We start from the raw sequence: 16,478 nt of genomic DNA on the forward strand, positions 1-16,478 counted from the left end.
CGCATAGCCTGGTGCGATAGGAGAGGGCCCGGGGACTTGGAATGTGTAATGTGGGGTGTAGTTGGACTCCAGATGGGATTTGTAGATGGACACAGGACATCTGGAGCTCTTAAGTTGTCCTGCAACAGTGTGACTCTTGTCCTAACGTTTTTTTCAGATTCAGATGAATTAAATCTGGGCCAGAAAGCCCCATCCCGGGTGAGGGGATTCCCCCGAGCAGGTGAGGCCCCATTTGTCTGTGGAGCAGAAGTGTACATGGTGACTCTGTTAGAGCTCACTTCTTTGTCTTTCTTTTTAGGAAGTGAATCTGGATAGCAGCAGTCAAGGTGAGCCGTGGAGAGAAGTGATTGTTATTGCTCAGCTCTCAAGGAGAAGAATTTTTTCAGCAGCTTGATCATGTCACAAGAGGGATCTGCCCAGTGTCAAGGATGATGTTTGAGATTGAGGCTTCAGGTGAGTTGAGGATTGTGAGTGGGAGAGGGAGGGTGAGCAGGTATCCAGTTAGGAGTTCTTGGGAGGGAGTTTGCAGGCAGCAGGGTGAGAAAGGGTGTTTATTTGTTTATTTGAGGGCCCCCCCCACAAGGCTTCTAGCAGAGGCATTCCCATGTCTTAGAGCACACAGAGTCATCCAGTGCACTCACAGGAATGCCATTTAACTTTGCCTTTCTCTAACCCAGGTGCCAGCCCTAATAAAGGCCACAGCCTTGGAATCAGGATGAAGCTGGAGCCTGAGGGAGCCAGGCACACTCAGGAGAGGGCAAGTAGCTGACTGGCTGGGATTTGGCCCGCATAACTCTGGACTCATTCTTTGGTTTTGGTTTTCTTTATTGTAGCTGACCGAGAGGCTCACAGGCCATCACGAGGCTCTCTGAAGCAGACTCATTTCAGGTGCAACGTGGATTCCCGTCGCCGATCATCCAAAAGATAAGTTGGGAGCCACGGCCTGGAGATGGGGGTGTAGCAGGTTGGGAGTTCTTGGGACAGATTTAAAAATTAGCGGAGGGAAAAGCAAACTTCTCCAAGGGCCTCTTAGGACAGCTAAAGGGAGAGGCTCTACTTTTGATGGCAGCTTTCAGGCGGGCAGTGCAGAACAGCTCTGGTTTGTGTCGTGGTTTCCGGTGTGCCGTGTTCCCTAGTGTGTCTTTGGGGTCCCTTTTGCCTTCTTCCCTCGAGGCCCTCACCACAAGCATGATGTGTGGTGTTTGATGTCCCCCTGTTTGTCACGTTCTGTGTCACGGGTGTCTGCACACATATGGGTGCCGGAGCTGTTCTGCCCTGCCGCATGGCCAGCTGCAATGGGACAAGCCCTGGGGAGTGTAAATTTGTAATGGGGGCTGTACTTGGGCTCTAGATGCTATTCCTAGATGGACCTAAGGTGTTTGCAGCTTGTGAGTTATCCTGGTGGTGTTTGACACATGTTCTAACTTTCTTTCAGGTGCAGATGCATTGCATCCATGGCAGAGGGTCAGAGTTAGCAGGTGCCGGGCCTTCCTAGGAGCAGGGTGAGTAGCAGACTGGTGGGGTTTTGGCCGATGCGGTGCCAAGATCAGGCACTGATGTTTGGTTCTCTTTACTCTAGCTGTCCGAGAGACACCAGCCCGGTGACAGCAGGACCTTCCCAGCTGACGAGGTGGCCTTTCTTTGCACCTGGCACGGACCGGCATCGCCAGATGTCTGAGAGATAAGTAGAGGGCTATGACCCACAGAGGGGATGAAGGCAGGGTGCTGGTTTGGGAATTACTGGCAGGGGTTTTTGAGTCCAATTTGGCGGTGGGGGGGTGTCCATGAAGTGGCCCCTTAGGCCCCATGAAAGCCAAGTCTCACCTTTGATCACAGTGCTGAGGTGTTCAGGGCAGAGCAGTCCCGGTGTGTCTGGTGTCACTTGTCTGCTGTGCATTATGTGTTGTTTGTGTATCTCCTGTCTTTTACCTTAGCACATTGAGGGGCCTGTCAGAAACCTTGGCATCATTGTTAGCATCTGTGATCTCTGCATTCCTTGGCCTGGCACCCAGGCCATAGAACTTTTGACTCGGGAGCTCAGGCAGGCATCAGACTCTTCTCTCTTTGGAAGCATCCAGTCAGATGTCTTGTCAGGTCTTGTTCTGAGCTGTACAGACAGCTGTGCCCCACCTGGATCCCTTATGGTGGATTAGGGCTTGAAAGAATGTGAGGGCAGGCAGAGGATTCTGACCATAGGATTCCTAGGCATCCATCTTTACTGTTCTTGGAATCAATCATTCAGTTAGCATCTTCTTCCTGCAGTGTTCTCTGAGCCTCATCAGCTCACCGTCAGTTTGAACTCAGTCATCTCCTTTTGCATGCTCTCAGTCCTTGCAGCCATTTTCCTTGCCAAGAGATTTCTGTTCCTGTTGTGTCCCCGTTGTGTGTCCTGTCCTGTCTGTCCTGTGTCACGGGTGTCAGCACACATTTGTTCCGGGGCTGCTCTGCCCTGCCGCATAGCCTGGTGCGATAGGAGAGGGCCCGGGGACTTGGAATGTGTAATGTGGGGTGTAGTTGGACTCTAGATGGGATTTGTAGATGGACACAGGACATCTGGAGCTCTTAAGTTGTCCTGCAACAGTGTGACTCTTGTCCTAACGTTTTTTTCAGATTCAGATGAATTAAATCTGGGCCAGAGGGCCCCAACCTCTGTGAGGGGATTCCCCCTGGCAGGTGAGGCCCCATTTGTCTGTGGAGCAGAAGTGTACATGGTGACTCTGTTAGAGCTCTGTTCTTTGTATTTCTTTTTAGGAAGTGAATCTGGATAGCAGCAGTCAAGGTGAGCCATGGAGACAAGTGGTTGTTATTGCTCAGCTCTCAAGGAGAAGAATTTTTTCAGCAGCTTGATCATGTCACAAGAGGGATCTGCCCAGTGTCAAGGATGATGTTTGAGATTGAGGCTTCAGGTGAGTTGAGGATTGTGAGTGGGAGAGGGAGGGTGAGCAGGTATCCAGTTAGGAGTTCTTGGGAGGGGGTTTGCAGGCAGCAGGGTGAGAAAGGGTGTTTATTTGTTTATTTGAGGGCCCCCCCCACAAGGCTTCTAGCAGAGGCATTCCCATGTCTTAGAGCACACAGAGTCATCCAGTGCACTCACAGGAATGCCATTTAACTTTGCCTTTCTCTAACCCAGGTGCCAGCCCTAATAAAGGCCACAGCCTTGGAATCAGGATGAAGCTGGAGCCTGAGGGAGCCAGGCACACTCAGGAGAGGGCAAGTAGCTGACTGGCTGGGATTTGGCCCGCATAACTCTGGACTCATTCTTTGGTTTTGGTTTTCTTTATTGTAGCTGACCGAGAGGCTCACAGGCGATCACGAGGCTCTCTGAAGCAGACTCATTTCAGGTGCAACGTGGATTCCCATCACCGATCATCCAGAAGATAAGTTGGGAGCCACGGCCTGGAGATGGGGGCGTAGCAGGTTGGGAGTTCTTGGGACAGATTTAAAAATTAGCGGAGGGAAAAGCAAACTTGTCCAAGGGCCTCTTAGGACAGCTAAAGGGAGAGGCTCTACTTTTGATGGCGGGCAGTGCAGAACAGCTCTGGTTTGTGTCGTGGTTTCCGGTGTGCCGTGTTCCCTAGTGTGTCTTTGGGATCCCTTTTGCCTTCTTCCCTCGAGGCCCTCACCACAAGCATGATGTGTGGTGTTTGATGTCCCCCTGTTTGTCACGTTCTGTGTCACGGGTGTCTGCACACATATGGGTGCCGGAGCTGTTCTGCCCTGCCGCATGGCCAGCTGCAATGGGACAAGCCCTGGGGAGTGTAAATTTGTAATGGGGGCTGTACTTGGGCTCTAGATGCTATTCCTAGATGGACCTAAGGTGTTTGCAGCTTGTGAGTTATCCTGGTGGTGTTTGACACATGTTCTGACTTTCTTTCAGGTGCAGATGCATTGCATCCATGGCAGAGGGTCAGAGTTAGCAGGTGCCGGGCCTTCCTAGGAGCAGGGTGAGTAGCAGACTGGTGGGGTTTTGGCCGATGGGGTGCCAAGATCAGGCACTGATGTTTGGTTCTCTTTACTCTAGCTGTCCGAGAGACACCAGCCCGGTGACAGCAGGACCTTCCCAGCTGACGAGGTGGCCTTTCTTTGCACCTGGCACGGACCGGCATCGCCAGATGTCTGAGAGATAAGTAGAGGGCTATGACCCACAGAGGGGATGAAGGCAGGGTGCTGGTTTGGGAATTACTGGGAGGGGTTTTTGAGTCCAATTTGGCGGTGGGGGGGTGTCCATGAAGTGGCCCCTTAGGCCCCATGAAAGCCAAGTCTCACTTTTGATCACAGTGCTGAGGTGTTCAGGGCAGAGCAGTCCCGGTGTGTCTGGTGTCACTTGTCTGCTGTGCATTATGTGTTGTTTGTGTATCTCCTGTCTTTTACCTTAGCACTTTGAGGGGCCTGTCAGAAACCTTGGCATCATTGTTAGCATCTGTGATCTCTGCATTCCTTGGCCTGGCACCCAGGCCAGAGATGCAATTCTGATACCTGTCTGAGCTCCCCAGTCAAAAGTTCTCTCTTTGGAAGCATCCAGTCAGATGTCTTGTCAGGTCTTGTTCTGAGCTGTACGGACAGCTGTGCCCCACCTGGATCCATTATGGTGGATTAGGGCTTGAAAGAATGTGAGGGCAGGCAGAGGATTCTGACCATAGGATTCCTAGGCATCCATCTTTGAATGATTGATTCCAAGAACAGTAGTTAGCATCTTCTTCCTGCAGTGTTCTCTGAGCCTCATCAGCTCACCGTCAGTTTGAACTCAGTCATCTCCTTTTGCATGCTCTCAGTCCTTGCAGCCATTTTCCTTGCCAAGAGATTTCTGTTCCTGTTGTGTCCCCGTTGTGTGTCCTGTCCTGTCTGTCCTGTGTCACGGGTGTCAGCACACATTTGTGCCGGGGCTGCTCTGCCCTGCCGCATAGCCTGGTGCGATAGGAGAGGGCCCGGGGACTTGGAATGTGTAATGTGGGGTGCAGTTGGACTCCAGATGGGATTTGTAGATGGACACAGGACATCTGGAGCTCTTAAGTTGTCCTGCAACAGTGTGACTCTTGTCCTAACGTTTTTTTCAGATTCAGATGAATTAAATCTGAGCCAGAGGGCCCCATCCCGGGTGAGGGGATTCCCCCGAGCAGGTGAGGCCCCATTTGTCTGTGGAGCAGAAGTGTACATGGTGACTCTGTTAGAGCTCACTTCTTTGTCTTTCTTTTTAGGAAGTGAATCTGGATAGCAGCAGTCAAGGTGGGCCGTGGAGAGAAGTGGTTGTTATTGCTCAGCTCTCAAGGAGAAGAATTTTTTCAGCAGCTTGATCATGTCACAAGAGGGATCTGCCCAGTGTCAAGGATGATGTTTGAGATTGAGGCTTCAGGTGAGTTGAGGATTGTGAGTGGGAGAGGGAGGGTGAGCAGGTATCCAGTTAGGAGTTCTTGGGAGGGGGTTTGCAGGCAGCAGGGTGAGAAAGGGTGTTTATTTGTTTATTTGAGGGCCCCCCCCACAAGGCTTCTAGCAGAGGCATTCCCATGTCTTAGAGCACACAGAGTCATCCAGTGCACTCACAGGAATGCCATTTAACTTTGCCTTTCTCTAACCCAGGTGCCAGCCCTAATAAAGGCCACAGCCTTGGAATCAGGATGAAGCTGGAGCCTGAGGGAGCCAGGCACACTCAGGAGAGGGCAAGTAGCTGACTGGCTGGGATTTGGCCCGCATAACTCTGGACTCATTCTTTGGTTTTGGTTTTCTTTATTGTAGCTGACCGAGAGGCTCACAGGCGATCACGAGGCTCTCTGAAGCAGACTCATTTCAGGTGCAACGTGGATTCCCATCACCGATCATCCCAAAGATAAGTTGGGAGCCACGGCCTGGAGATGGGGGCGTAGCAGGTTGGGAGTTCTTGGGACAGATTTAAAAATTAGCGGAGGGAAAAGCAAACTTGTCCAAGGGCCTCTTAGGACAGCTAAAGGGAGAGGCTCTACTTTTGATGGCAGCTTTCAGGCGGGCAGTGCAGAACAGCTCTGGTTTGTGTCGTGGTTTCCGGTGTGCCGTGTTCCCTAGTGTGTCTTTGGGGTCCCTTTTGCCTTCTTCCCTCGAGGCCCTCACCACAAGCATGATGTGTGGTGTTTGATGTCCCCCTGTTTGTCACGTTCTGTGTCACGGGTGTCTGCACACATATGGGTGCCGGAGCTGTTCTGCCCTGCCGCATGGCCAGCTGCAATGGGACAAGCCCTGGGGAGTGTAAATTTGTAATGGGGGCTGTACTTGGGCTCTAGATGCTATTCCTAGATGGACCTAAGGTGTTTGCAGCTTGTGAGTTATCCTGGTGGTGTTTGACACATGTTCTAACTTTCTTTCAGGTGCAGATGCATTGCATCCATGGCAGAGGGTCAGAGTTAGCAGGTGCCGGGCCTTCCTAGGAGCACGGTGAGTAGCAGACTGGTGGGGTTTTGGCCGATGGGGTGCCAAGATCAGGCACTGATGTTTGGTTCTCTTTACTCTAGCTGTCTGAGAGACACCAGCCCGGTGACAGCAGGACCTTCCCAGCTGACGAGGTGGCCTTTCTTTGCACGTGGCACGGACCGGCATCGCCAGATGTCTGAGAGATAAGTAGAGGGCTATGACCCACAGAGGGGATGAAGGCAGGGTGCTGGTTTGGGAATTACTGGGAAGGGTTTTTGAGTCCAATTTGGTGGTGGGGGGGTGTCCATGAAGTGGCCCCTTAGGCCCCATGAAAGCCAAGTCTCACCTTTGATCACAGTGCTGAGGTGTTCAGGGCAGAGCAGTCCCGGTGTGTCTGGTGTCACTTGTCTGCTGTGCATTATGTGTTGTTTGTGTATCTCCTGTCTTTTACCTTAGCACTTTGAGGGGCCTGTCAGAAACCTTGGCATCATTGTTAGCATCTGTGATCTCTGCATTCCTTGGCCTGGCACCCAGGCCAGAGATGCAATTCTGATACCTGTCTGAGCTCCCCAGTCAAAAGTTCTCTCTTTGGAAGCATCCAGTCAGATGTCTTGTCAGGTCTTGTTCTGAGCTGTACGGACAGCTGTGCCCCACCTGGATCCATTATGGTGGATTAGGGCTTGAAAGAATGTGAGGGCAGGCAGAGGATTCTGACCATAGGATTCCTAGGCATCCATCTTTACTGTTCTTGGAATCAATCATTCAGTTAGCATCTTCTTCCTGCAGTGTTCTCTGAGCCTCATCAGCTCACCGTCAGTTTGAACTCAGTCATCTCCTTTTGCATGCTCTCAGTCCTTGCAGCCATTTTCCTTGCCAAGAGATTTCTGTTCCTGTTGTGTCCCCGTTGTGTGTCCTGTCCTGTCTGTCCTGTGTCACGGGTGTCAGCACACATTTGTGCCGGGGCTGCTCTGCCCTGCCGCATAGCCTGGTGCGATAGGAGAGGGCCCGGGGACTTGGAATGTGTAATGTGGGGTGTAGTTGGACTCCAGATGGGATTTGTAGATGGACACAGGACATCTGGAGCTCTTAAGTTGTCCTGCAACAGTGTGACTCTTGTCCTAACGTTTTTTTCAGATTCAGATGAATTAAGTCTGAGCCAGAGGGCCCCATCCCGGGTGAGGGGATTCCCCCTGGCAGGTGAGGCCCCATTTGTCTGTGGAGCAGAAGTGTACATGGTGACTCTGTTAGAGCTCACTTCTTTGTCTTTCTTTTTAGGAAGTGAATCTGGATAGCAGCAGTCAAGGTGAGCCGTGGAGAGAAGTGGTTGTTATTGCTCAGCTCTCAAGGAGAAGAATTTTTTCAGCAGCTTGATCATGTCACAAGAGGGATCTGCCCAGTGTCAAGGATGATGTTTGAGATTGAGGCTTCAGGTGAGTTGAGGATTGTGAGTGGGAGAGGGAGGGTGAGCAGGTATCCAGTTAGGAGTTCTTGGGAGGGGGTTTGCAGGCAGCAGGGTGAGAAAGGGTGTTTATTTGTTTATTTGAGGGCCCCCCCCACAAGGCTTCTAGCAGAGGCATTCCCATGTCTTAGAGCACACAGAGTCATCCACTGCACTCACAGGAATGCCATTTAACTTTGCCTTTCTCTAACCCAGGTGCCAGCCCTAATAAAGGCCACAGCCTTGGAATCAGGATGAAGCTGGAGCCTGAGGGAGCCAGGCACACTCAGGAGAGGGCAAGTAGCTGACTGGCTGGGATTTGGCCCGCATAACTCTGGACTCATTCTTTGGTTTTGGTTTTCTTTATTGTAGCTGACCGAGAGGCTCACAGGCCATCACGAGGCTCTCTGAAGCAGACTCATTTCAGGTGCAACGTGGATTCCCATCACCGATCATCCAGAAGATAAGTTGGGAGCCACGGCCTGGAGATGGGGGCGTAGCAGGTTGGGAGTTCTTGGGACAGATTTAAAAATTAGCGGAGGGAAAAGCAAACTTGTCCAAGGGCCTCTTAGGACAGCTAAAGGGAGAGGCTCTACTTTTGATGGCAGCTTTCAGGCGGGCAGTGCAGAACAGCTCTGGTTTGTGTCGTGGTTTCCGGTGTGCCGTGTTCCCTAGTGTGTCTTTGGGATCCCTTTTGCCTTCTTCCCTCGAGGCCCTCACCACAAGCATGATGTGTGGTGTTTGATGTCCCCCTGTTTGTCACGTTCTGTGTCACGGGTGTCTGCACACATATGGGTGCCGGAGCTGTTCTGCCCTGCCGCATGGCCAGCTGCAATGGGACAAGCCCTGGGGAGTGTAAATTTGTAATGGGGGCTGTACTTGGGCTCTAGATGCTATTCCTAGATGGACCTAAGGTGTTTGCAGCTTGTGAGTTATCCTGGTGGTGTTTGACACATGTTCTGACTTTCTTTCAGGTGCAGATGCATTGCATCCATGGCAGAGGGTCAGAGTTAGCAGGTGCCGGGCCTTCCTAGGAGCACGGTGAGTAGCAGACTGGTGGGGTTTTGGCCGATGGGGTGCCAAGATCAGGCACTGATGTTTGGTTCTCTTTACTCTAGCTGTCTGAGAGACACCAGCCCGGTGACAGCAGGACCTTCCCAGCTGACGAGGTGGCCTTTCTTTGCACGTGGCACGGACCGGCATTGCCAGATGTCTGAGAGATAAGTAGAGGGCTATGACCCACAGAGGGGATGAAGGCAGGGTGCTGGTTTGGGAATTACTGGGAAGGGTTTTTGAGTCCAATTTGGTGGTGGGGGGGTGTCCATGAAGTGGCCCCTTAGGCCCCATGAAAGCCAAGTCTCACCTTTGATCACAGTGCTGAGGTGTTCAGGGCAGAGCAGTCCCGGTGTGTCTGGTGTCACTTGTCTGCTGTGCATTATGTGTTGTTTGTGTATCTCCTGTCTTTTACCTTAGCACTTTGAGGGGCCTGTCAGAAACCTTGGCATCATTGTTAGCATCTGTGATCTCTGCATTCCTTGGCCTGGCACCCAGGCCATAGAACTTTTGACTCGGGAGCTCAGACAGGCATCAGACTCTCTTCTGTCTTTGGAAGCATCCAGTCAGATGTCTTGTCAGGTCTTGTTCTGAGCTGTACGGACAGCTGTGCCCCACCTGGATCCATTATGGTGGATTAGGGCTTGAAAGAATGTGAGGGCAGGCAGAGGATTCTGACCATAGGATTCCTAGGCATCCATCTTTACTGTTCTTGGAATCAATCATTCAGTTAGCATCTTCTTCCTGCAGTGTTCTCTGAGCCTCATCAGCTCACCGTCAGTTTGAACTCAGTCATCTCCTTTTGCATGCTCTCAGTCCTTGCAGCCATTTTCCTTGCCAAGAGATTTCTGTTCCTGTTGTGTCCCCGTTGTGTGTCCTGTCCTGTCTGTCCTGTGTCACGGGTGTCAGCACACATTTGTGCCGGGGCTGCTCTGCCCTGCCGCATAGCCTGGTGCGATAGGAGAGGGCCCGGGGACTTGGAATGTGTAATGTGGGGTGTAGTTGGACTCCAGATGGGATTTGTAGATGGACACAGGACATCTGGAGCTCTTAAGTTGTCCTGCAACAGTGTGACTCTTGTCCTAACGTTTTTTTCAGATTCAGATGAATTAAGTCTGAGCCAGAGGGCCCCATCCCGGGTGAGGGGATTCCCCCTGGCAGGTGAGGCCCCATTTGTCTGTGGAGCAGAAGTGTACATGGTGACTCTGTTAGAGCTCACTTCTTTGTCTTTCTTTTTAGGAAGTGAATCTGGATAGCAGCAGTCAAGGTGAGCCGTGGAGAGAAGTGGTTGTTATTGCTCAGCTCTCAAGGAGAAGAATTTTTTCAGCAGCTTGATCATGTCACAAGAGGGATCTGCCCAGTGTCAAGGATGATGTTTGAGATTGAGGCTTCAGGTGAGTTGAGGATTGTGAGTGGGAGAGGGAGGGTGAGCAGGTATCCAGTTAGGAGTTCTTGGGAGGGGGTTTGCAGGCAGCAGGGTGAGAAAGGGTGTTTATTTGTTTATTTGAGGGCCCCCCCCACAAGGCTTCTAGCAGAGGCATTCCCATGTCTTAGAGCACACAGAGTCATCCAGTGCACTCACAGGAATGCCATTTAACTTTGCCTTTCTCTAACCCAGGTGCCAGCCCTAATAAAGGCCACAGCCTTGGAATCAGGATGAAGCTGGAGCCTGAGGGAGCCAGGCACACTCAGGAGAGGGCAAGTAGCTGACTGGCTGGGATTTGGCCCGCATAACTCTGGACTCATTCTTTGGTTTTGGTTTTCTTTATTGTAGCTGACCGAGAGGCTCACAGGCCATCACGAGGCTCTCTGAAGCAGACTCATTTCAGGTGCAACGTGGATTCCCATCACCGATCATCCCAAAGATAAGTTGGGAGCCACGGCCTGGAGATGGGGGCGTAGCAGGTTGGGAGTTCTTGGGACAGATTTAAAAATTAGCGGAGGGAAAAGCAAACTTCTCCAAGGGCCTCTTAGGACAGCTAAAGGGAGAGGCTCTACTTTTGATGGCAGCTTTCAGGCGGGCAGTGCAGAACAGCTCTGGTTTGTGTCGTGGTTTCCGGTGTGCCGTGTTCCCTAGTGTGTCTTTGGGGTCCCTTTTGCCTTCTTCCCTCGAGGCCCTCACCACAAGCATGATGTGTGGTGTTTGATGCCCCCCTGTTTGTCACGTTCTGTGTCACGGGTGTCTGCACACATATGGGTGCCGGAGCTGTTCTGCCCTGCCGCATGGCCAGCTGCAATGGGACAAGCCCTGGGGAGTGTAAATTTGTAATGGGGGCTGTACTTGGGCTCTAGATGCTATTCCTAGATGGACCTAAGGTGTTTGCAGCTTGTGAGTTATCCTGGTGGTGTTTGACACATGTTCTGACTTTCTTTCAGGTGCAGATGCATTGCATCCATGGCAGAGGGTCAGAGTTAGCAGGTGCCGGGCCTTCCTAGGAGCACGGTGAGTAGCAGACTGGTGGGGTTTTGGCCGATGGGGTGCCAAGATCAGGCACTGATGTTTGGTTCTCTTTACTCTAGCTGTCTGAGAGACACCAGCCCGGTGACAGCAGGACCTTCCCAGCTGACGAGGTGGCCTTTCTTTGCACGTGGCACGGACCGGCATTGCCAGATGTCTGAGAGATAAGTAGAGGGCTATGACCCACAGAGGGGATGAAGGCAGGGTGCTGGTTTGGGAATTACTGGGAAGGGTTTTTGAGTCCAATTTGGCGGTGGGGGGGTGTCCATGAAGTGGCCCCTTAGGCCCCATGAAAGCCAAGTCTCACCTTTGATCACAGTGCTGAGGTGTTCAGGGCAGAGCAGTCCCGGTGTGTCTGGTGTCACTTGTCTGCTGTGCATTATGTGTTGTTTGTGTATCTCCTGTCTTTTACCTTAGCACTTTGAGGGGCCTATCAGAAACCTTGGCATCATTGTTAGCATCTGTGATCTCTGCATTCCTTGGCCTGGCACCCAGGCCAGAGATGCGATTCTGATACCTGTCTGAGCTCCCCAGTCAAAAGTTCTCTCTTTGGAAGCATCCAGTCAGATGTCTTGTCAGGTCTTGTTCTGAGCTGTACGGACAGCTGTGCCCCACCTGGATCCATTATGGTGGATTAGGGCTTGAAAGAATGTGAGGGCAGGCAGAGGATTCTGACCATAGGATTCCTAGGCATCCATCTTTGAATGATTGATTCCAAGAACAGTAGTTAGCATCTTCTTCCTGCAGTGTTCTCTGAGCCTTATCAGCTCACCGTCAGTTTGAACTCAGTCATCTCCTTTTGCATGCTCTCAGTCCTTGCAGCCATTTTCCTTGCCAAGAGATTTCTGTTCCTGTTGTGTCCCCGTTGTGTGTCCTGTCCTGTCTGTCCTGTGTCACGGGTGTCAGCACACATTTGTGCCGGGGCTGCTCTGCCCTGCCGCATAGCCTGGTGCGATAGGAGAGGGCCTGGGGACTTGGAATGTGTAATGTGGGGTGTAGTTGGACTCCAGATGGGATTTGTAGATGGACACAGGACATCTGGAGCTCTTAAGTTGTCCTGCAACAGTGTGACTCTTGTCCTAACGTTTTTTTCAGATTCAGATGAATTAAATCTGGGCCAGAGGGCCCCATCCTGGGTGAGGGGATTCCCCCGAGCAGGTGAGGCCCCATTTGTCTGTGGAGCAGAAGTGTACATGGTGACTCTGTTAGAGCTCACTTCTTTGTCTTTCTTTTTAGGAAGTGAATCTGGATAGCAGCAGTCAAGGTGAGCCGTGGAGAGAAGTGGTTGTTATTGCTCAGCTCTCAAGGAGAAGAATTTTTTCAGCAGCTTGATCATGTCACAAGAGGGATCTGCCCAGTGTCAAGGATGATGTTTGAGATTGAGGCTTCAGGTGAGTTGAGGATTGTGAGTGGGAGAGGGAGGGTGAGCAGGTATCCAGTTAGGAGTTCTTGGGAGGGAGTTTGCAGGCAGCAGGGTGAGAAAGGGTGTTTATTTGTTTATTTGAGGGCCCCCCCCACAAGGCTTCTAGCAGAGGCATTCCCATGTCTTAGAGCACACAGAGTCATCCAGTGCACTCACAGGAATGCCATTTAACTTTGCCTTTCTCTAACCCAGGTGCCAGCCCTAATAAAGGCCACAGCCTTGGAATCAGGATGAAGCTGGAGCCTGAGGGAGCCAGGCACACTCAGGAGAGGGCAAGTAGCTGACTGGCTGGGATTTGGCCCGCATAACTCTGGACTCATTCTTTGGTTTTGGTTTTCTTTATTGTAGCTGACCGAGAGGCTCACAGGCGATCACGAGGCTCTCTGAAGCAGACTCATTTCAGGTGCAACGTGGATTCCCATCACCGATCATCCAAAAGATAAGTTGGGAGCCACGGCCTGGAGATGGGGGCGTAGCAGGTTGGGAGTTCTTGGGACAGATTTAAAAATTAGCGGAGGGAAAAGCAAACTTCTCCAAGGGCCTCTTAGGACAGCTAAAGGGAGAGGCTCTACTTTTGATGGCAGCTTTCAGGCGGGCAGTGCAGAACAGCTCTGGTTTGTGTCGTGGTTTCCGGTGTGCCGTGTTCCCTAGTGTGTCTTTGGGGTCCCTTTTGCCTTCTTCCCTCGAGGCCCTCACCACAAGCATGATGTGTGGTGTTTGATGCCCCCCTGTTTGTCACGTTCTGTGTCACGGGTGTCTGCACACATATGGGTGCCGGAGCTGTTCTGCCCTGCCGCATGGCCAGCTGCAATGGGACAAGCCCTGGGGAGTGTAAATTTGTAATGGGGGCTGTACTTGGGCTCTAGATGCTATTCCTAGATGGACCTAAGGTGTTTGCAGCTTGTGAGTTATCCTGGTGGTGTTTGACACATGTTCTGACTTTCTTTCAGGTGCAGATGCATTGCATCCATGGCAGAGGGTCAGAGTTAGCAGGTGCCGGGCCTTCCTAGGAGCACGGTGAGTAGCAGACTGGTGGGGTTTTGGCCGATGGGGTGCCAAGATCAGGCACTGATGTTTGGTTCTCTTTACTCTAGCTGTCTGAGAGACACCAGCCCGGTGACAGCAGGACCTTCCCAGCTGACGAGGTGGCCTTTCTTTGCACCTGGCACGGACCGGCATCGCCAGATGTCTGAGAGATAAGTAGAGGGCTATGACCCACAGAGGGGATGAAGGCAGGGTGCTGGTTTGGGAATTACTGGGAGGGGTTTTTGAGTCCAATTTGGCGGTGGGGGGGTGTCCATGAAGTGGCCCCTTAGGCCCCATGAAAGCCAAGTCTCACCTTTGATCACAGTGCTGAGGTGTTCAGGGCAGAGCAGTCCCGGTGTGTCTGGTGTCACTTGTCTGCTGTGCATTATGTGTTGTTTGTGTATCTCCTGTCTTTTACCTTAGCACTTTGAGGGGCCTGTCAGAAACCTTGGCATCATTGTTAGCATCTGTGATCTCTGCATTCCTTGGCCTGGCACCCAGGCCATAGAACTTTTGACTCGGGAGCTCAGACAGGCATCAGACTCTCTTCTGTCTTTGGAAGCATCCAGTCAGATGTCTTGTCAGGTCTTGTTCTGAGCTGTACGGACAGCTGTGCCCCACCTGGATCCATTATGGTGGATTAGGGCTTGAAAGAATGTGAGGGCAGGCAGAGGATTCTGACCATAGGATTCCTAGGCATCCATCTTTACTGTTCTTGGAATCAATCATTCAGTTAGCATCTTCTTCCTGCAGTGTTCTCTGAGCCTCATCAGCTCACCGTCAGTTTGAACTCAGTCATCTCCTTTTGCATGCTCTCAGTCCTTGCAGCCATTTTCCTTGCCAAGAGATTTCTGTTCCTGTTGTGTCCCCGTTGTGTGTCCTGTCCTGTCTGTCCTGTGTCACGGGTGTCAGCACACATTTGTGCCGGGGCTGCTCTGCCCTGCCGCATAGCCTGGTGCGATAGGAGAGGGCCCGGGGACTTGGAATGTGTAATGTGGGGTGTAGTTGGACTCCAGATGGGATTTGTAGATGGACACAGGACATCTGGAGCTCTTAAGTTGTCCTGCAACAGTGTGACTCTTGTCCTAACGTTTTTTTCAGATTCAGATGAATTAAGTCTGAGCCAGAGGGCCCCATCCCGGGTGAGGGGATTCCCCCTGGCAGGTGAGGCCCCATTTGTCTGTGGAGCAGAAGTGTACATGGTGACTCTGTTAGAGCTCACTTCTTTGTCTTTCTTTTTAGGAAGTGAATCTGGATAGCAGCAGTCAAGGTGAGCCGTGGAGAGAAGTGGTTGTTATTGCTCAGCTCTCAAGGAGAAGAATTTTTTCAGCAGCTTGATCATGTCACAAGAGGGATCTGCCCAGTGTCAAGGATGATGTTTGAGATTGAGGCTTCAGGTGAGTTGAGGATTGTGAGTGGGAGAGGGAGGGTGAGCAGGTATCCAGTTAGGAGTTCTTGGGAGGGGGTTTGCAGGCAGCAGGGTGAGAAAGGGTGTTTATTTGTTTATTTGAGGGCCCCCCCCACAAGGCTTCTAGCAGAGGCATTCCCATGTCTTAGAGCACACAGAGTCATCCAGTGCACTCACAGGAATGCCATTTAACTTTGCCTTTCTCTAACCCAGGTGCCAGCCCTAATAAAGGCCACAGCCTTGGAATCAGGATGAAGCTGGAGCCTGAGGGAGCCAGGCACACTCAGGAGAGGGCAAGTAGCTGACTGGCTGGGATTTGGCCCGCATAACTCTGGACTCATTCTTTGGTTTTGGTTTTCTTTATTGTAGCTGACCGAGAGGCTCACAGGCGATCACGAGGCTCTCTGAAGCAGACTCATTTCAGGTGCAACGTGGATTCCCATCACCGATCATCCCAAAGATAAGTTGGGAGCCACGGCCTGGAGATGGGGGCGTAGCAGGTTGGGAGTTCTTGGGACAGATTTAAAAATTAGCGGAGGGAAAAGCAAACTTGTCCAAGGGCCTCTTAGGACAGCTAAAGGGAGAGGCTCTACTTTTGATGGCAGCTTTCAGGCGGGCAGTGCAGAACAGCTCTGGTTTGTGTCGTGGTTTCCGGTGTGCCGTGTTCCCTAGTGTGTCTTTGGGGTCCCTTTTGCCTTCTTCCCTCGAGGCCCTCACCACAAGCATGATGTGTGGTGTTTGATGTCCCCCTGTTTGTCACGTTCTGTGTCACGGGTGTCTGCACACATATGGGTGCCGGAGCTGTTCTGCCCTGCCGCATGGCCAGCTGTAATAGGAGAGGGCCCGGGGACTTGGAATGTGTAATGTGGGGTGTAGTTGGACTCTAGATGGGATTTGTAGGTGGACACAGGACATCTGGAGCTCTTTAGCTGTCCTGCCGCCCTGTGACTTTTGTCCTGACTTTGTTTCAGATTCACCTCCCTAGGTGACTGCAGTGGTTCTATCTAACCCCAACCCTTCTCAAAGCGTGTGAAGGTCAATAATTCATCTTCCAGAAGTTATCTCCAGTCCTGGCTTGTATTTTATGTACCTGTGTTGGTTTATGTTTGTATGTACCTATACCATGTGTATCTCTGTTGGATTATACTCTGTGTACTCACATTCTGTGTACCTATGTTGGCTTGTACTGTGTGTACTTACACAGCATGTAAGTGCGTTACCCTATATTGTGTATACTTACACCCTGTGTACACTTGCACTGTTTGCCTCAGCTGATATTGTCTGTACTTACATTGTG

The 16,478-nt window shown here is 51.6% G+C and overlaps 1 long non-coding RNA gene across 1 annotated transcript; it reads left to right on the forward strand.

Annotated features, from left to right (window-relative positions):
* Window positions 1-8,026: 8,026 nt before the first annotated feature.
* Window positions 8,027-8,833, forward strand: LOC141728951 (uncharacterized). Its single transcript, XR_012580209.1, has 3 exons — window positions 8,027-8,109; window positions 8,186-8,316; window positions 8,788-8,833. It is a non-coding gene; the product is annotated as an uncharacterized LOC141728951 (long non-coding RNA).
* Window positions 8,834-16,478: the final 7,645 nt, after the last annotated feature.

The sequence above is a fragment of the Zonotrichia albicollis genome, chromosome 4, assembly GCF_047830755.1.
Source record: "Zonotrichia albicollis isolate bZonAlb1 chromosome 4, bZonAlb1.hap1, whole genome shotgun sequence".
NCBI lineage: Eukaryota > Metazoa > Chordata > Aves > Passeriformes > Passerellidae > Zonotrichia > Zonotrichia albicollis.